Source organism: Monodelphis domestica, chromosome 1 (assembly GCF_027887165.1).
Source record: "Monodelphis domestica isolate mMonDom1 chromosome 1, mMonDom1.pri, whole genome shotgun sequence".
NCBI lineage: Eukaryota > Metazoa > Chordata > Mammalia > Didelphimorphia > Didelphidae > Monodelphis > Monodelphis domestica.
The window spans coordinates 386,206,781-386,228,583 of NC_077227.1; the positions used below are offsets into that span (position 1 = coordinate 386,206,781).

General features: G+C 38.7%; 1 protein-coding gene across 13 annotated transcripts in view; it reads right to left on the minus strand.

The window, feature by feature from the left end:
- LOC103103493 (ovomucoid-like) overlaps positions 1–10,532 on the minus strand; it is a 56,600-nt gene extending 46,068 nt beyond the window's left edge. For 3 of the 13 annotated variants that reach the window (XM_056811618.1, XM_056811621.1, XM_016428555.2), the window contains exons 1-2: positions 10,405–10,525; positions 625–705 (exon numbers count right to left, since the gene is read on the minus strand). The gene's annotated coding sequence lies outside the window, so the exon portion shown is untranslated. The other 10 variants (XR_008915184.1, XM_016428559.2, XM_016428554.2 and 7 more) reach the window with 7 other exon arrangements.
- Between the last annotated feature and the right edge of the window lie 11,271 nt (positions 10,533–21,803).

A 21,803-nucleotide genomic window follows, 5' to 3' on the forward strand; every position in this document is an offset into this window, starting at 1 on the left:
GACAACACCTAAAAAGGGGAAGTGAAGGTATACTGCTTGGCTTCAGAGGGAAGAATCAATAGCTATATTTGGAAGTTAAAAAGAAGCACCTGTAAGCTTAAAATTAGGAAGAAGATTTCAACAATTAGTACTTTTCTAAAGTGAAATGAGCTGCTTAGGGAAATACCAGGTGCTCCTTTTCTGGAAGCCTTACAGCAATAGTTAGAGGAAAATTTGCGAGGTATATATTAGTATGTGATAATGGGAACAAAGTACATATTTATTCTGAGATTCTGCTGCTCTAAGTCTCTTTTAAAAGCAACAACAACAACATTTACCATGCAACTTGGAATAAATTCTAAGTATTGATTCCAAGTCAGAAGAGGGGTAAGTGCTAGGCAACTGGGGTTAAATAACTTGTCTGGATTCAACTATCCAGGAAATGTCTGAGGCCAGATTTGAATCCATGACCTCCTGTCTCTAGGACTGACTCTCAATGCACTCAGCTACCTACCTGCCCCTCCTTAATCTCTTAATATTCTATATTTTATTCTCTAAGGTCCCTCTCAATTTTAGCATTTTGTAATCCTATTTTTTATTATTTGTCTATGCTGATTTAATTTACACAAAGAGAATTCTGCTTACCAGAGGCAATGATGGCCAAGTTATTAGCTGTTAGCACAAGGAGGGCAAGAGACGTTGAAATCCCCATGGTGGTGGTGGTATCTGTAACAAATCTTGATGATGAAAATCTTTGAAGATAAAAACATAGGAAGGCAAGTAAAAGAACTCACCATCCCCTTCCCTATAAACACAGTTGACATGGTATTCCCTCCATAATAATATAATGTCCTTTGAGACATCTTCGAAATTAGACTGCTCCTTGCCTTAAGGGACAGAGAAAATTTCTTTTGGGTGAGAAATGTATTCAAATAAGAGCAAATATTACTAGTGATATCCTGAAACAATTCCAAAGTAATCTCTTTCCTAAAGTGCTCAATAAATTAAAAAACTGAAGACTAGTAGAAGAAGAGAATTGGGGCATAATACTATGATAGCACCAGAAGGTAGAAACATGATCATTGATATGGTTTTTGAAGTCTTTGCTTTCTAAGTTTGGCTGTATTTTTTTTTCAGTAATTCATTGTGACTTTCAAAAAGACAATCACTCTGGACCTCAGTTACTTCATTTGAATGAAGACCATATTTAGTTCCATGTTTACTGTGATCAAAACAGGCTCATAATTTATGTCATTTATAGGCTGGCCTCCTTCATGCTTTTGTTAGCTGACACTATAGATAAATTAAGAAAATAACAAAATAGGGATCAAGTAGCAAAACATTTTTGCACCCTCATACAAAGGAGTATAATCATCCTATTGAGGACAGTTATAATATAGTAGTAGTGGTAGTCTCTCAGTGACCAAGAATGACTATAGACTTTGTGCAGTTTCATCTACGGTGTACCCTCATGTGGCTTTGGAGTCCAAAGGGCGTGGTGCAAAGTTTGTGGCACATGGGGCTGGGACGCCAGTTGTTATGGGAGGTGCCTTTGTGGCCTGGTGTCGGCATTCACGTGCAGCGGCAAGACATCGACGTCGCTCATCTTCAAAGGTGGTGGCGATATGGTTAATGTGGGTAAGCCAGCTGCTTCTGTCAGAGGCAGCGAGTTCTAGTTGCTTTGGTGTCATGCCAGCCCACTTCAAGTTTGACTTTAGCTGATCCTTGAATCTTTTCTTTGGTCGGCCTTGTTTCCTGAGTCCAGCTGACAATTCACCATAGAATACCTGTCTTGGTATTCGCTGTGGGTCCATGAGGATGACATGTCCAGACCATCGTAGCTGGGTTCTGAGGACCATGACTTCGATGCTGGTGGAGTTGGCTCTGTCGAGGACTTCCTGATTGGTGATTCGGTCCTGCCATCAGATCCTCATGATTGACTGGAGGGAGCTTTGGTGGAATTGCTCCAGCTGTTTCATGTGTTTCTGGTACAGTGTCCATGTCTCACAACTGAATAGGAGCGAGCTGAGGACCACTGCGTTATACACTTTGAGCTTCATTGCAGTGCTTACACTGCTGTGTTGGAGGACTTTGGAGCGCAGCCGCCTGAGTACCTGGCTGGCCTTTTAGATCCTGGCATTAATTTCTTGGTCTGGGGACCCGTCATTGTCGATGATGCTGTCCAGGTACTTGAAAGTGTTGACATTAGAAAGCTGCATGCCATCGATTGTAATGCACGGCTGGTTCGTTGGCCTCTTTGGTGCAGGTTGGAACAGCACCTCTGTTTTGCTAAGGCTGATAGTCAGGCTAAACAGTTTTATTGCAGTGGAGAACCTGTCCACAATGGTTTGGAGATGATTTTCTTGGTGGGCCATGAGAGCACAGTCATCTGCAAAGAGAGCTTCCAGGATGAGTCTCTCTGTTGTCTTTTTTTTTTGCAGTCAGATGGTGAAGGTTGAATAGTGAGCCATCCAGTCGGTATTTGATGTAGACGCCCAGGTCTAGATCCATCACAGCATGTTGTAATACTTTGGTGAAAAATAGATTGAACAGTACCGGAGCAAGGACACAGCCTTGTTTCATGTCATTGGAGATGTTGAAGCGATCAGAAGTCTCTCCACCAGATAGGACTTCCCCTGTCATGTCGACATGAAAGAGCTGGATCAGTTTGAAGAATTTTGCTGGGCAACCGAGTTTGCTAAGAATCACCCACAATGCATCCCTGTTCACTGTGTCGAAAGCCTTTGTTAGGTCTATGAAGACAACGTAGAGACTTAGGTTCTGCTCAAGGCATTTTTCCTGCATTTGCCTCACCGTGAAGACCATGTCGATGGTGCTGCGATCTGGTCGGAAGCCACATTGTGATTCAGGCAGGTTCTGCTCTGAAACAGATGACAGGAGTCTGTTGAGTATAACACGGGCGAGGATCTTTCCAGCAGTGGAGAGTAGTGAGATGCCTCTGTAGTTGTCACAGGTTGCTCGGGAGCCTTTGTTCTTGTATAGGGCTACGATGGAGGCATCTCTGAGTTCTGGGGGCATGTCTTCCTCTTCCCATATGCTGGTCAGCACTATGTGGAATGCCTGGAGCACCTTTCCATTTAAGGTCTTGTACACCTCGGTTGGGATCCCGTCTTTACTGGGTGCCTTGCCTGCACTCATTTGTTGAGTAGCTTTTTGGACTTCCTCTATTGAAGGAGGGATGTCAAGTTGTTCAATGGTGCGGTTTTGGGGGATCTAGTGAAGGGCGCTTTGGTCGACTGAAGAGGGTCGGTTGAGAAGCTGACTGAAGTATTCTTTCCACCTGTTGCTGATGCCTTTTTTATCTTTTATGAGAGTGTCTCCTTCAGAGGATAGCAAGGGAGTGGTGGTGGGTTTTAATGGCCCATAGACAGTCTTGAGGGCACTGAAAAATTGTTTGTAGTTTTTTGTATCAGCAAAATGCTGGGTTTCTTTTGCCTTTTTTTGCATCTTCCTGATCTCACGCTGCACCATGGCTTGGAAAGACTTGAATCTGTCCTTTTTAGGAACAGAGTTTGGGTTATTTTGCCACTCCATAAAGGCTTTGTTCTTTTTGCTCAATAGGTCTTCAATAGCAGTGTTGTTCTCATCGAACCAGTCCTGGTGGTTGCATTGTTTGGGGCCTAGGACTGCTTTTGATGTTTCCTTCACTGAGTCTCTGAACTGGTTCCATTTCTCCATTGAGCTTCCAGTGAGTGGTCCCTTCGCAGACAGCTTGTCTGTCTTGGGGTGTATGGGGTGCTCAGGGAGGGGTAGTATCTCTGGTATGGAGGGCTTGTTGTGCCCTCCTAGGGCAGCTTTCCAGCCTCTGACCCCCACCTGACACCCAGCTCTCACTTGTGGCTCCCAGTAGCTGATAACATGTGGCAGCGGCCACACCCCGAGTAACGCCTTCAACAGGCCGGCTAAACCTTTTGAGGGTAGCCATCGGGTCATCGACCCCTGGTGAACCAGGGCTTTGCTCACCCAGTACAGTTATAATATATTGCATTTCAAAAGCCTTAGTGCAGTTATAAATTATTAAAACTTTTGTGAAACCTTATATAATCCCAAATTTAGAAAATCCATGGGAACCAAGATGGTAGAGCAGAAGCAGGGAAAGCTCAAATCAAACTAACAATTCCCTCCAAACAACCTTAAAATAATGCCACAAAACAAATACTGAAGTGAAAGAACCAATAAAGAGGAGTGAAGCAACTTCCATGCAGAGAACTACTTGAAACATAGACAGAAAACTTTTGGTCCACTGATGTAAGAGGGCAACACAGCCATCAGGAAGGCACATGCCAATAGCAAGCCCCACTACCCTACATGTGCTGTTCCAATTTCTGAACCTGGGCTCAAGCCAACATCCAAACTCTGAGATCCTTCCCAAGCCAATGCACACCTTGTAAAGTTCTAAGTAAACTTGCAGGAAGGTTCAGAATCCCAGTGAGAGGCAGACTTTGTGCCTGATTTATGTAAGTCCAGAGTAGGGCAGGATCCTCAGACAAAGCTTAGAATTGAATCCCAGCTCAAGACAGTCTGTCTGGCACTCTGGGTTGGTGTAAAACCAGAGCTAGCATCCCCTCATCCCCAGCATAGACAACCCCCTGGCGCTGGCCTATGGGAGCCCAGACCTAGTAGCTATCCCTTACCAAAGCTTAAGGCAGAGTCCCAGGGCAGGGGAGTCCATGGTGTGCATGATCTGATCAAGCACAGAATGAGACCAAAAGCCCTTGCCCAATCATGAGGATAGACTTTGAGCCCCAGTATAGAGTAGCTCATAGTACTCTGATCTTTGCAAGTCAACAGCTGTCTCAGGAAGTAACTGAATAAGCAGGATTTTGGAGCTCCCAGTCCACATGGCATCATACCACCTTGGAAGAGCTGAAACTTACAGATATCTAGAAAAAAGGCTACAGAAGCATCTAGGAAGAACTGAAGTTTAGGAAAGTGCACTCTATACCCAGAGAACAGAGCCCTCACTTTTAAAATAAAAGTGAAAGTCAGGAAAAAGTCTGGGGAAAGGAGGAAATATAAACCATTGAATATGGAGACAAACAGCAAGACAGAGACAGAAGGTCACAGTGAAAACAAAGCAAACATAGGCAAAGCTTCAGAGAAAAATATGTATTGGTCTCAGATTTTAAAAGAGCTCAGAAATATTTTTAAAAATCTATTAAGAAAGCCAGAAGAAAAATTAAGAAGAGAAATGAAAGCAATGTAATAAGAAATGGGCCAAATGAAAAAGGAGGCTCAAAACCTCATGGAAGAAAATCATTCTATAAAAGTTAGAATTTGGCACCTAGCAGCTAATCACTTCATGCAACATCAAGGAGTAATAAAACAAAATCAAAAGAAAAAAAAAAACTAGAAGAAAACATGAATTATCTCATTGAAAAAACAATTGACCCAAAGAATAGATCTAGGAGAGACAATTTAAGAATTATTGGACTATCTGAAAGTCTGATTAAAAAAAAAAACAACAATAACTTAGCTACCCTCAGCAATGAAATGATCTGGGACAATCCTGAAAACTTATGATGGGCAGTACTATCTACTTCTAGAGAAAGAACTGTTGGAGTCATTTTTCACATCAGTGTGTTTCTGATTTTATTTTGAGTTCCTGGTGATATATATGTATACTCTTACAACAATGACCAATATTCAAGTTTGTTTTACATGACAATAAAAATATTTTTTTTTTCAAATTAAGCAAATCCATGGCAGAGTAGCTAAGGGACATTATGGATAGAACACCAGACCTGGAGACAGTAGGATCTAGTTTCAAATCTGGTCTCAGACCCTTTCTAATTGTGTCACCCTGGGCAAGTCACCTAACCCTATTGGCCTAGCCCTTGCCCTTCTGTCTTAGAGTTGTTATTAACATAGTAGGTAAGGGTTCTAAAAAATGTCACTCAGTGTATAATAACATTATTCCCTTTAAATCCTTCTAATTCCCCAGTATTCTGGGAAGTCACAAAAACTAAAATTCATAGGATCAATGACAAAAAAGGTAGAATAATTTTGTCAGCTTCTTGATACTTGTCTCTCAGAAGTTCTACTTCACCTGTGGAGGTGTAAAATTCTACCAGCCACTCCATTCCATTTGCCCTTCCTTTAGCATCACATTCCACAACTCTATATATTTTCTCCCTGGTGTCTCTACCTATTGGTTCCATGTCTAGTCACATTCTAGGTGAACATTTTATATTTAAGATTTACAACTCACTTCATGTGTTGATTCATTTTATGTGCAAAAAGAAATATAGAATATATTATTAGTCAATCAGCAAGTATATAACAAGCAAGTAAAACGTGCCAATTACTGTTCTAGGTGTTAACAATATAAACACAAAGAATAAAACAATATCTGTTCTTAAGAAACTTAAATTCTAATGTGGATGAAAATAAGTATCTATTTAGGTTCATTTATCACATTATTAAGGTTACTTCCCCAAGACCCACTCCCATTGGTGGGCTGAGTCCCCAAAGGCAATGCTACTTTTCTCATGGTCCCTAGAGGTAAGCCTGAAGGTTAGTGTTTCTAGTACTATCATTCACCAGCCTTCATCCAGTGTGTTCAACAAGTCAGAATTAATTAGCTTTTAGAAAGAGTTATTTACTAATTTGATAAAGTACAGATAGTAGAAAACATTTTCTGCCCCTCTTCTCCAAAAAGGTTTGGAGACATACCTTCCCACAATCATACACAAGATCTATGAGAAAAGGGAGCCCAAACTTAGAGACCATATGTGGAAAATAACTCACAGTTCATCAAAAAAGAAGTGGATAAATTTATCCTTTAGAAATATAGAAATGATCAAATTAATTTATTTGTAAAAATCCCTAGGCAACAGAAACAAGAGAAAAATAAATAGGTGTAGCTTTTAAGAATAACTTAATATTAAATCAATCTTCTCATGTTTTTAAGGAAGTGCTTAATATAAGTGTTTAACCTCAGATTAAAGGAGTAAAAAATAGCAATTACATCAGCAAAATAGTGATTACATTCATCTACTCTAAGTTGTTTAGTCATTCCCTGGTCAATGAGCTTATATTTTATATCGAGCTCTTTATTACCATGAAAAAGTGTTGCTATGATGCTTGGGATATATATATATATATATAATATATATATATATATATATAATATATATATAGCACTTTTATTTCTATATTTTACCTGCTTAAGATATATGCTTCATAATTGAATCTTGTAGTCAAATGACAAATATTTTAGTAACTTTCTTCACATAATTCCAGTTTACTTTCCAGAAAAATCAGACAAATTCACAACTCTACAATCTTGTATTACTGTGCCTTTTTTCTCAGTATGCAGTACCCCATCACAACCCCTAAATAGCATCCCAAACTGACTACTCACATCATTTTTCAACATTACCAGTTTGTTGAGTGGATGTGAAACCTCAGAATTGGTTTTTTGAATTATTAGTGATTTTGAGCAGAATTTTCATACAGACCTACTGGTTGAGTACATTCAATGCTCCTCTTAAAACATTACAGTTTTATTCATTCCTCTTCAGGAATATATGGTTAACAAATGTAAAATTACTCAAAGAAGCTCATAGTGACAATAGACTTGGGAATGACCTAATCAAACCCCTACTGAAAATAGTCATCCTTTCTACAACATCACAGACAAGTGATATTCCAGCCTTTATTTAAAAACTGCCAATGAATGGAAACTTAAAACCTCCCAAAGCAACTCATTTCATGTTGAATGACTCTAATTTGTATGGGCTTTCCACTGAATTTCTTCTATATGGGGCCAAGAAGAGCAAGTTTAATCCCTATTTCACCTAAAGATTTAGCGCTGGAATGGACTTTAGTAATCATCTAATCCAAACATTCTTGACTATGTTTATGTCATGAACCTCTTGGTTGTCTTAAAAAAGCCTATAAGCTCCTCAAAATAATACTTTAAAATACATGAAATAAAATACAAAGAATTTAAAGGATTTTAGTTATACTAAAATATAGTTTTTAATTTTTTTAAAAGTTCATGGACTCAGGGGCAGCTAGGTGGCTCAGTGGATTGAGAGCCAGGCCTAGAGAAGGGAGGTCCTGGGTTCAAATTTTACCTCAGACACTTCCCAGCTGTGTGACTCTGGGCAAGTCACTTAACCCTCATTGCCTAGCCCTTACCACTCTTCTTCCTTGGAGCCAATACAAAGTATTGACTCCAAGATGGAAGGTAAAGGTTAAAAAAAAATTAAGTTCATGGACTCTAGAGTTAATCTCATCTAAACATGTTATAATTTGTCAATGTCTTCCATAAACTATGACAACCAGAATTTAACACAACATTCCATATGTGATCTGATCACAATGGAGAATAGCATAATGATCACTTCCTTCATGTTGGACACTGTTGTTAATTTATTGAAGTTGTTTAATTCTTCCCAATCCCATTTTGGGGGGGGTGTTTTTTTTTTTTTTTGCAAATATTCTAGAATGCTTTGCCTTTTCCCTCTCTAATTCATTTTACAGATGAAGAACTGAGGCAAATAGGGATAATTGATTTGCTGAGGGTCACATATCTAGAAAGTTTCTGATGCCAGATTTGAACTTAGAAAGATAAGTCTTCTTTTCTCCAAGTCAAGTATTCTATCCGCTGCATCACCTGCCTATCCCATTATAGAAACCATTTATCTGTTAATTTATCTTTATATGGCATTGTTCTCTTTTTTTATTGTCATGTCAAAATCATGATGATTTTTCAGTCTCCTAAATTCAGAAGGTCTTTTTTTAATCAGTTGTCTAGCTATGTCTTTCCCTTCTAATACTGGATGAGTTAATTATTTGTACCCAAGTGAAGAATTTTGTATTTTTCCTCACAATTTTTTTTTAATTTTAACCAATATTTTAACCTGTTGAACTATTCTACTGTGATACAATGATTTATTTAACTGTACCATAATATGTCTTAAAAACTCTATCTAAAGAAATAGAAAATAGAATCAAAGTTACTTATTTTAGATTCTGCATATAAATGTTTACATATTCCTCTTTGTCTGAATTCTAGAGGACTGAGAATAAATTGTAACTGAGACTTTAAAAATATATATTACTGAACTTTGTTAGTACTGAAATTATTTATATTTATATATTTTCCATCATGCAACTTCCTATTGCTGAGACACCTTGAAATGGAAGGGAAAGTAGGATGGTATAACAGAAAGAGTGCTGAACTTAAAGTCAGAGGTTCTAGGTTTAAATTCTGTCTCTCACTTACATGTGTGAAAGTAGCAAGTAATTTAAACTCTCATCTTCAGTTTCTTTATGAGTAGATTAAAAAGGCTATATAAATTTTAAAATCCTATCTCCCAATCTATGATCCAAAGAGAGGAACCTTGATGTATTCATGCATATTATAAAATTAATTTTTATATTAAACTCAAACACTCTCTGTGAGTTTATCTTAGATATTTAAGAATACAATCTTTGATGATACCAAATGTTATATTATAGAGAGACAACGAATTATTGAACATTAGGTCTGGAAAAGAACTGAGAGAAAGTATACTCTAAACCTTTGCAGTAAAATAAGTTGCCCAAACCATATATAAAGTTAATGACAGAACCTGGGCACACACTCCAATCTCCAGACGCCCAGAAAAATGCTTTTTCCACTGCTTTTCATTGATTATATTATGTACAGAAGAGCAACAATTTTTAGTCAATTAGAGGTGTTTAACAACATAATGGGCTCCTTGTCAAGGCAGTGGCCAGGGAAGAACTGGAAGACTATTTGTCAAGATTTTTTTTAGAAATGCTGTAGCTGCAAGAAAACTTTAAAACTCATAGCCTTATAATTCATATAGAATATAAGCTTAGAGAAGGAACCCTAAGAGACTCCTTTAGAGGATTTTTGAACAATATTATCATTTTATAACTGATGAAAGTATAGTTCAGAGAGGGCAAGAGTCTTGCTCAAATCACACAATAAATTATCAACAGATCCCAAAAGTTGTTAGTTACATTTTAGCATTAAATTCAAGTTTTTTTCTAATGTATCAGTATGAACCCCTGGAACCCAAACACACATACATCATTAATTATATCCAACCTTTATAATATCAAACACAAAATAATATAAACTCATCTCTGTCTTTTAATTCATCAGCACACATGAGAGAGAGAGAGAGAGAGAGAGAGAGAGAGAGAGAGAGAGAGAGAGAGAGAGAGAGAGAGAGAGAAAGAGAGAGAGCTAGAGAAAAGACTCCAAAGAATTACACTGGTCTACGTACCAGAAACAAATTTTCCTAATCTTAGCAAATCCTAATATGAATTAAGTAAAGCTTTTCTTCCTTCCCAACTTCATCATGGGCAAGTTTAGTGTCAGGAAAAGCGACAAATGTCAGTATGGCCTTCATCAACAGGGCTAAGGGCTATACTCACAAAGAGGAGAGGTTGGACTTGGTTGCTCTAACATTTCCACTGGACAGGCTCATAATTCAGAGGAAGTATAATCATAATATGAGAGCTGGAGGGACCTTAGAATATAGAACAGAAAATATCAGAGTTAAAAGAACCGTTAGAACTTAGAACATTGGAGCCTGATCTTAGAATATAGACTTAGACATCTAAAAATACAGATTTAAAAAGATATACTCAAGATGCAAATAAGTCCAAGCAATACAGCAGGACTCTAAAAGTATGGGCCAGACCTTAAAACAGTGTTTTGAAAGGGGCAGCTGGGTGGCTCAGTGGATTGAGAGCCAGGCACAGAGACAGAAGATCTTAGGTTCAAATTTGGCCTTACACACTTCCTAGTTGTGTGGCTCTGGGAAAGTCACTTAACCCCCCATTGCTTAATTCTTATCACTCTTCTGCCTTCAAACCAATTTGATTCCAAGATGAACATTGATTCCAAGATGAAAGCTAAGGCTTTTAAGAAAGAAGAAGTTTTTTGGAAAGGTTAAAGATTGAAATGAGCTGAGGCTAAGAAGGGAAAAAGGAAAACCAAAAGGTTTTTGCTTGTGACTTTGTTTTACAAGGTGTATTTGTTTATTTATTTTTTTTAAGGATCAGATAAATCTGTCACTCAGAAACCTAGAAAAAGCATAGAAAAAGGACCTACCTTTACAAAAATATCAATAGCAATTATTTCTGTGGTAGCAAAGAACTGGAAACTGATGGAAGGTCCATCAATTGGGGAATGGCTTAAAAAGTTGTGGTGTATGATTTGTAATGAAATTTTATTGTTCCATAAGAAATGACGAACAGAATGATCATTAAAAAATAGCTGGAAAGACTGATGCAAAGTGAAATGAGCAGAGTTGGGACAATATTGTACACAATAACAGCAGTAATGTACAATGATCAACTCTGAATAACATCTATTATCACCAATGTAAGGATCCAAAGCAACTCCAAGGAACTAATGATGAAAAAGGCTATCTATGCCACAGAAAGAATTGATGGAATCTGAAGCAAATACAAGAATACCATTCTCTACTTAATTTCCTTTCATGAATTTTTCTATAATATAAGTAATATAGGTTTTCTTTTATAAAAATGAGAATCATAGTAATATGTTCTGCATGATAGCACATATACAAATTATATCATATTACCTAACTTCTCAAGGAGCAGGGAGGAGTAGAAGGGAGGGAGAGAAAATAAATTGAAAAATGTCAGAAAACAATATTGAAATTGTATCTACATTTAATCTGTGAAAATATGAAATACAAAATGAAATAACACAACAAAAAGTAAAAAGAAAACTAATATAGATGATTCAACTCAACAGTGAGAAAACCAATTCTAGAGGCAAAAAGACCTGAGGTCAAATCTGCCCTCAGACATTTAATAGCTATGTGACCCTGGGCAAACCACTTACTCCTATCTCAGGATTTAAGTCCAAGTATACTATTCAAGAGTCTTTAAGTCTTTGATTAATGGTTGGAGAAATACACATTTGATTAACTGTGAAGAGTTGTATTACCTGCTACAATTTGATGAGTTTCAATCATCCTGATTATCATCCTTACAGGAGGGCTAAGTCATAATGTTTCTTTAAACAGTAATCTAATATGTGTAGATCTTTGAGCTGATCATAAATTAAAGGAGGAAAATCTTTTCCACCTTCATATTTTTCCCATAGTGTATTGTCTCTGACCAAAAAAAGGAGCCCATCCAAAGTAACAAGAAAAACCTTTTTGTTTTTCTTTTTCCCTTGTTCGCCTCAGCTCATTTCAATCTTTAACATTTCCAAAACACTTCTTTCTTAAAAGCCTTACCTTTCATCTTGGAATCAATGCCATGTATTGGTTCCAAAGCAGAAGAGAGGTAAGAATGAAGCAATGGGGGGTTAAGTGACTTGCCCAGTGTGAGATTTAAAATGGTTGAGGTCTTAAACTGAAGTGAGTTAAAATGGTGGAAGATATAAATTGTGATAGATATAAGAGAGGGTGAGTAAATTTTACCACAGAAAATATGTTTCACTACAGTGTCTTAGTTTTTAAATCAAATATATAAGGTGGTTGCCAGGGAAATATTCACAATTATTCAAATACCCAAGTCAACTGGGTTTTATAGAGATTTTTAATTAATAATATAATGAGGAATTAGAGAAAGAGTAGGAAAGGAATAATTATGAAGGGCCTCAAGCCAATATGGCCTAGACCTGAGTCTTAAGAGAGAAAATCAGTCAGTCAGTCTTTTAACAATCACCACAAGGTCTGCCTAAACAAGGATTCTAGTGACACCAGGCCAGCTCCATCTCAGCTGACTTCACCAGAGAGCCTTCCAGCCAGAGACTGTTCCAAAGGGCCTCTCTCCAGAGCCTCCAGAGGGACAGAGTTCCCTTAGAGGAGCTCCAGCGAGACCTCCTTAGAGATTGTCCTCCAAGAGCTTCCCTTCTCCAGAGCCTCTCTCAAGATATTCTTCCCAAGCGGTGCTCATCAGAGATCCTCCAAAAGGAATTCCTTCTCCAAAAGGATATATCTATACTCAAGAGATTCTGCTTTTTCTTATATAGGGTTGTTTCTCCCATGTCACCTCCCCTAAGTCCCTACATCTACCAATCACTGTAGATGCTTTCCAAAGGACTGCCCATCTAAATTCCTCCAAAGTCGACCAATCTCCTCAGTAAGTATGAACGAGAGAAAACAGAGCTGAGTCAACTAATCTCATCAAGAGAAAACTTACCCGACCCTTTTAGGTACCTAGCATCCCATTGTATCAATTCCAAAAACAGGCCTGGCTCAAAGAACTCCTTGCCTTATTATAAGCATGGGTCCAAGTACCTTCATTGTTTAGCAAGGAGTTTTCTCCCCTAAAGCAGTCTTAAGTACGGTTGGAGTAGAGGTCCTCCCATTTCTGATCCTGGCGAGTTCTCACATCAAAATGGGGAATGTTTCTCAGTAGGGAATTTGTTCCAATTAAGAATTCCCTGATGGGGAAATTTTTAACATTCACAAGTCTGAGAGATTTCAAGATTTACACCAGGGCCACACAGCTAGCATTTTACTTGGCTTCAGTTTACTTGTTATGGAGGATGTGTGCTGCCCTGCTAACAGAAGTTCAGTAAGCATACTAGATATATAATAGCCACTTAACATTGAGCAAATTGGAAATTGAGAAGATGCTCACCAATTGAGGAATAGCTAAACAAAATGTAGTATATGACTGTGATGGAATACTATTGTGTTCTAAGACATGATGAGCAGAATAGTTTTGAAAAAAAAATGGGGAAAACTGCACGAACTGAAGCCAAGTAAAATGTGCAGAACTTTGTATAAAATAGCAGCAATATAGTAATATAATCAACTATGAATGACAGATATTTTGATCAATGCAATGATCCAAGATAATTCTAAAGGACTTATGGCAAGGAATGTTATTCACTTCCAGAGAAAGTACTGATAGGTTCTCAATGCAGATGGAAGTAGATCTTTTTTTTTAACTTTATTATTCTTGGGAAGTGTGATAGAGGTTTCAAATCCTAGAACTGGAGTTACAGTCTGAGAAATTTCTGGAGCCTTAGCCACAGAGGGAGAGGGGCCCCAGGAGATGTTCTGTAATCTTGGGGGAGCAAGAGTTTTCTGTCAGAGAGAGGTAGTTAGCTCACTCTCAATCCTGAGACAGCCTAAGGAAAGGGCTGGTCAAGACTTTGCTCCTGAGGAAAGACTTATATCTTTTTTCTGGTGATTGGACTCCCTTCCCCCCACCAATTGCCAACTGAAGTGTCCAGTTTGAGGAAACACCAAGCATCTGACAAGATCACCTCACAGCTCCTGGTGCCCTGGTTCTGGACAGTGCCAGTGGACCAAGACCAGGGCCATCCAAGCCTGAATCTATCAGGAGTCCAAGGCTGCCAAGGCCTGGGTCCCCCAACTTGAGGAGGGAGGTAAGGGTAACTAGAATAGGGTTATCTGTTTTCACTTTTTCTTCACAAAAAACCTTCCTGCAGCCATTTTCCTGTGTTATTCCCAAATTGATCTGTTAGAATAAAGTTTATCCTTTTCCCCAACTGACTAGTGTAAGTGGAAACCAGTTCAAGCTTGAGGGGGGGAGGGTAACTTTCTCTTATAGAGGAGGGAACCTCTATACATTAGTAGTAGAGGGAAGTCAAGAGGCAGTTTGGGGTTGATGAGCCATAGTTGAGGGGAGGCTGAAGGGGGGAACTACTCACTCCCCCTCCTCTCCCTTGGCCAAGTTAAATAGCAGCTGTCTCCCCCTGAACCCCAATTTGAGAGGGGAGGTCTCCACTCTTTCTCTCTCTCTCTCTTTACCAGTATACTAACCCTGTATTTCAGAGAGGAGATCTGTACTTTCTTTTACAACATAACTAATTATGGGAATGTTTTGTATGACAGCCCATGTATAATTTTATCAAATTGTTTTCCTTCTCATGGACAGTATAGGGGAGAAAGAGAGAAAAAAATTTGAAACAAAAAAAATTCTTAATAAATATTTAAAATTGTTGTTTATGTGTAATTAGGGAAAAAATAAATGCAAAAAAATTTGTAGAAAAGTTAAGCTAATTCAATGACAAGGAATTTACTTACTCCAGAGAGAACATCACGCATAAGTTCTCTGAGGTTTTTAGGAGGTTTTCTCTTTCAAGACAGAGGACAGTAGCATACAATACACTAATGGTCCTGGTGACCTTCACCTATCTATGGCAGCAGATGGTGCTAGAAAGATATAATGAATAACCCAGAGATCATGAAGCAAAATTCCAGAAAAGGAAGGAAGGAAGGAAGGAAGGAAGGAAGGAAGGAAGGAAGGAAGGAAGGAAGGAAGGAAGAAGGGGAAGGAAGGAGGGAAGGAAGGAAGGAAGGAAGGAAGGAAGGAAGGAAGGAAGGAAGGAAGGAAGGAAGGAAGGAAGGAAGGAAGGAAGGAAGGAAGGAAGGAAGGAGGGGAAGGAGGGAGGAAGGAAGTGAGGGAGGGAGAGAGGGAGGGAGAGAGAAAGAGGGAAGGAGGGAGGGAGGAAGGGAGGGAGGGAGGGAAGGAAGGGAAGGGAAAGGGTGGGAAGGGAGGGAAGGGAAGGAGGGAAGAAGGAAGGGAGGGAGAGAGGGATAGAACTTTTAATAACAGAAATAGAAGGCTAGGTAGTTTAGTGGATGGAGTGCCAGGCCTGGAGTCTAGAATACCCATTTTTAAGTCCAGCCTCAGATACTTACTAGCTGATCAAGCAAGTCATTTAACCCTGTATGTCTCAATTTCCTCATCTTTAAAATAAGCTGGAGAAAGAAAAGGTAAAGCACTACAGTATTTTTGCCAAGAAAACCCTACATGGAATCACAAAGAACTGGATAGGACTGAAACAATTGAATGACAACAAAAATAACAGAAAGGAGATTTCAGGAGAGGGAAAGTTGCAGTAGTGAAAAGAGAATTTCAAATGTCAGTAGAAGGCCCACAATTTAAGAACCTTCTATCCAGGCATAAAATAACTGCCAACAGCAGTGCTCAAATGCCCCATCTGGATCTGTTTTCTATTCTTTGCTTTAAGCCTAAGGAATAGTTGTTTGTACCCCAAATTTTGATGCCATGGAATTTTGCTTTGTATATGTAAGTTCTGGGAATTGACCATCTTTTTTTATCTTTCTAGTAGGACTGATGGTTTCCTGCTAGAACATTAACTCTGGAATCAGAGAACCTAATGAAGTGAGGTAAACTCAGTCATTTACCAGAAAACCTGTTTTTCCCTGGGGAAAATAGAAATCAGAACTGAGCTTTCCTGTGAAGGTCAGTCAGGTCAGAACCAAAACAACATAAAAGTCAGGATCTGTGAGAAAGTGACTCCCTTAGTGCAGCCAGATTAGGATAAGATATACAATGGAAGGTCCTGTAGCCCACGCCACTGACCAATATAGCTTCTAGACAATAAAGAGTTGCTTGTTCCATCAAGGTCATGTCTCATAATGAACATTGTTTTGTATCTTGCACCCTATAAAATTGCATAATAACTTCAGTTCAGTGTAGCTTTCATTAGGAAAATTTGCCCTGACCAGTAATAAATAAATTTTGGTTCCATTAATTTTGAATTTCTGGGTGTCTGGACTCACTTTATGAAGTATAGCACTTCAGTTGGAGCGACCCCCCCACCCCCACCCCCAGGACTGGGAGGTAAGGACTTTGGAGAGGGCTGCTATGAGAGAACGTATGTGTGTGTGTGCTTCAGTAGGGGAAAGATCTCTGGGCTCATAGTATACAGCTGGTCCAGAATTCATGAAGGAGTTTTGAACCCTTATGAAGGATTGTGTCAGAAATTTGAGGAAGCGAGTGGTGCCTTTTCCAAAGCCCACCCCTGGTTCTGGTATTTGAGATCCTGGACAAATTTTGATAAGTATTGGAACCATCTGTTTTGATAATCTATTTTGCTCTAGAGTTTAGTCTGGTTTTGCCATAAGGTTCTGTTACCTTAGAGTTCTGGATTTGCTCTAAGAGAATTCTGAAAGTTCTGTTTCTCTTCATGGGTTTTGTTTTCGGGGAGTTCTGGTTTTGCTCTCAGAGCTCTGAAGGTTCTGTATGCCAGAGTGCTCAACGAGATCTGTTTTTGCTTGAGTCCTGTTCTGTTCTGAAAATCTGGATCTAGTAGAAGTTGGTGGGCCACCAGACATAGCATTAAGCCAGTAGCCTGGTTCCAAGTTGAGACGTCACTTGGAACTTCAAATCACCATCAGGCTTAGGTGTATGAGTGCGTAATTAAATGTGTGTTTTGTGGATCTCTGTTGGGTCTTTGTCTTTGTGTGGTTTGTTATAATGGGTCAGCCCTCACCATCAGACTCTCAGACCCAGCTAACATGTATTCTTAAGAATTTTCATCTGTGTAAGAAGGCAGCAGTGGATTATGGAATTCAAGTTTCCTATGATACTCTCCACACTTTATGTGAGTTGCAATGGCCCCACATTTGGGGTTGAATGGCCCCAGAGGGGACTGCACATCTCTCTGTGGCCTACACAGTCCAGAGAAAGGTGTATGGAACAACAGGCCACTCTGATCAGATCCCCTACATTGATATTTGGATTGATTTGCTTACTGACACTCCAGAGAAATTGAAAAGTTGACTTTTGGGACCAAATTACTCTGTTAAAACAGAGGCTGCTCTGCTAGCCACCTCACTCTCCAAGGAAAAAACAGCAAAACTCTCCCAAGCAGATAAGCACAGGCCTCCCTGAGGAGAAAGTGCAAACCTCCTCCTCCTGTGTTCCAAGAAGACCCTGAGGAGCCATGCCCCTATGTCAATAGGAAACCCATACCCCCGCAACCTCTCCACCTTTCCAGGAAACCCATACCCCTGCACCCTCTCCACCTTTCCCTGCTCACTTCCCACCCTCCTCATCCCCTTCTCCAGATCCTCTGGCTTCACCATTGACTCCCCCATCAAGTCCTCTGTACCCCCCTCTCCCAACAGGGGCCCTTCCCAGAACTAGACCATCTCATACCTGGCAGGGAACCCCTTATCATTATACTCAGGATTTAAGTCAGGCTGAAGAAAAAACAGCTGTGACCTCCTAACTGCCCTTATGTCAGGCAGAACTTGGATGGGTGAGGATTTACAACAATTTTTGGTCTATACCCCTTTTGCTTCCATGGACCTTTACAACTAGAAATATAAGAATCCCTTGTTGTTTTTGTGTGGTTAGCTGTAAGAATAAAAATAAGGGGCAAAAAGAGTTTAAGATGCAATTTCACAAAAGAGTATTTATTTTGTAGTGGTTGTTCCCCCCTTCCTCCACCTACATTCCAAATCTTCTAAACACCAGCACTACAGTCTAATGGGAAAAGCTGTGCCTGCTTCAGCAGAAAGCTTCCAAGCAAATACCTGCTCAATGATTTTTTTCCTCTTTTTTCCTTGGATGGGCCCCAAAGGGAGAGAAAAGGAGAAAAATTCAGTTGCTGTCATTTAGTTTATTTGAACTTAAAAAGAGCATTTTAAGCATGATCCAGGCCATGACTGATTTTAGCATGCCCAAGTTCCATTTATTGTTGGGATTTTGTATTTTCTTTTAAACTCAAGACATTTTAATGATCTCTTTCCCTTTTAAAAAAATTTTATTTTTAAATATTTTCCATGTTTACATGACTCATTTTCTTTTTTTTAAATAATATTTTATTTGATCATTTCCAAGCATTATTCATTAAAGACAAAGATGGTTTTCTTTTCCTCCCCTCCACCCCCCATAGCCAACGCATGATTCCACTGGGTGTCACATTTGTTCTTGATTCGAATCCATTTCTATGTTGTCAATATTTGCATTAGAGTTTCCTATAGAGTCTCTCCTCTGTCATGTCTTCTCAACCGCTGTAGTCAGGCAGTTGCTTTTCCTCAGTGTTTCAACTCCCATAGTTTATCCTTTGCTTATGCATAGTGTTTTTTCTCCTAGATCCCTGCAGATTGTTTCAGGCCATTACACCACCACCAATGGAGAAGTCCATTACATTCGATTATATCACAATGTATTAGTCTCTGTGTACAATGTTCTCCTGGTTCTGCTCCTCTCGCGCTGCATCACTTCCTGGAGGTTGTTCCATTCTCCATGGAATTCCTCCACTTTATTATTCCTTTTAGCACAATAGTATTCTATCACCAACATATACCACAATTTACTCAGCCATTCCCCAATTGATGGGCATCCCCTCGCTTTCCAGTTTTTGGCCACCACAAAGAGCGCAGCTATGAATATTTTTGTACAAGTCTTTTTGTCCAATGTCTCTAAGGGGTACAGACCCAGCAGTGCTATGGCTGGATCAAAGGGTAGACATTCTTTTGTCTCCCTTTGGGCATAGTTCCAAATTGCCCTCCAGAATGGTTGGATCAGTTCACAACTCCACCAGCAATGAATTAATGTCCCTAATTTTCCACATCCCCTCCAGCATTCATTACTTTCCTTTGCTATCATGCTAGCCAGTCTGCTTGGTGTGAGGTGATACCTCAGAATTGTTTTGATTTGCATCTCTCTGATTATAAGAGATTTAGAACACTTCTTCATGTGCTTGTTAATAGTTTTGATTTCTTTATCTGAGAACTGCCTATCCATGTCCCTTGCCCATTTATCAATTGGAGAATGGCTTGATTTTTTGTACAATTGATTTAGCTCATTATAAATTTGAGTAATTAAACCTTTGTCAGAGGTTTCTATGAAGATTTTTTTCCCAATTTGTTGTTTCCCTTCTGATTTTAGTTACATTGGTTTTGTTTGTACAAAAGCTTTTTAATTTGATGTAGTCAAAATTATTTAGTATACATTTTGTGATTTTTTTCTGTCTTGCTTGGTTTTAAAGCCTTTCCCCTCCCAAAGGTCTGACATGTATACTATTCTGTGTTTACCCAAATTACTTAAGGTTTCCTTCTTTATGTTTAAGTCACTCACCCATTTTGAATTTATCTTGGTGTAGGGTGTGAGGTGTTGATCTATTCCTAGTCTCTCCCACACTGTCTTCCAATTTTCCCAGCAGTTTTTATCGAATAGTGGATTTTTGTCCCAAAAGCTGGGATCTTTGGGTTTATCGTATACTGTCTTGCTGAGGTCGCTTTCCCCCAGTCTATTCCAATAATCTTCCTTTCTGTTTCTTAGCGCGAACCAAATTGTTTTGATGACTGCTGCTTTGTAATATAGTTTAAGGTCTGGGACTGCAAGGCCTCCATCATATGTGTTTTTTTTCCATGATTTCCCTGGATATCCTTAATCTTTTGTTATTCCAAATGAATTTTGTTATGTTTTTTTCTAAATCAGTGAAGAAATATTTTGGTAGTTCAATGGGTATGGCACTAAATAGATGAATAAGTTTGGGTAGGATGGTCATTTTTATTATATTGGCTCGTCCTACTCATGAGCAGTTAATGTTCTTCCAATTGTTCAAGTCTAGTTTTAGTTGTGTGGAGAGTGTTTTGTAGTTGTGTTCATATAGTTCCTGTGTTTGTCTCGGGAGGTAGATTCGTAAGTATTTTATTTTGTCTAGGGTGATTTTCAATGGTATTTCCCTTTCTAATTCTTGCTGCTGAAATAGGTTGGAGATATATAGAAATGCTTATGACTTATATGGGTTTATTTTGTATCCTGCAACTTTGCTAAAGTTGTTGAATGTTTCAATTAGCTTTTTGGTTGAATCCGTAGGATTCTTTAAGTAGACCATCATGTCATCTGAAAAGAGTGATTACTTGGTCTCCTCCTTGCCTATTTTGATGCCTTCAATTTCTTTTTCTTCTCTAATTGCTACTGCTAGTGTTTCTAGTACAATGTCAAATAGTAGAGGTGATAATGGGCATCCTTGTTTCACTCCTGATCTTAATGGGAATGCATCTAGTTTATCCCCATTACAGATGATATTAGCTGATTGTTTTAGATATATACTGTTTATTATTTTTAGGAATGACCCTTATATTCCTATGCTTTCTAGTGTTTTTAATAGGAATGGGTGTTGTATTTTATCAAAGGCTTTTTCTGCATCTATTGAGATAATCATGTGGTTGTTGTTGGTTTGCTTGTTGATGTGGTCAATTATGTGGATCGTTTTCCTAATATTGAACCAGCCCTGCATCCCTGGGATAAATCCTACTTGATCATGGAGGATGGCCCTTCTGATCACTTGGTGGAGTCTTTTTGCTAGTATCCTATTTAAGATTTTTGCATCTATATTCATTAGGGAGATTGTTCTATAGTTTACTTTCTCTGTTTTTGACCTGCCTGGTATTGGAATCAGTACCATGTATGTGTCATAAAAGGAGTTTGGTAGAACTCCCTCTTTGCTTATTATGTCAAATAGTTTGTATAGTATTGGAGTTAGCTGTTCTTTGAATGTTTGATAGAATTCACAGGTGAATCCATCAGGCCCTGGGGATTTTTTCTTAGGAAGTTCTTTGATAGCTTGTTGGATTTCATTTTTTGATATGGGATTATTTAAGAATTCTATTTCCTCTTCTGTTAGTCTCGGCAGTTTGTATTTTTGTATATATTCATCCATATCACCTAAATTGGTGTATTTATTGCCATATAATTGGGCAAAGTAATTTCTAATGATTGCCTTAATTTCCTCTTCATCGGAGGTGCTGTCCCCCTTTTCATCTTTGATGCTCTTAATTTGCTTTTCTTCCTTCCTTTTTTAAATTAGATTGACCAGTACTTTGTCTATTTTGTTTGTTTTTTCAAAGTACCAGCTTCTTGTCTTATTTATTAAATCAATAGTTATATCACTTTCAATTTTATTAATTTCTCCCTTAATTTTTAGGATTTCTAGTTTGGTTTTCTGATGGGGGTTTTTAATTTGATCGCTTTTGAGTTTTTTTAAATGCATTTCCAATTGATTGATCTCTGCTCTACCTAGTTTGTTGATATTTGCA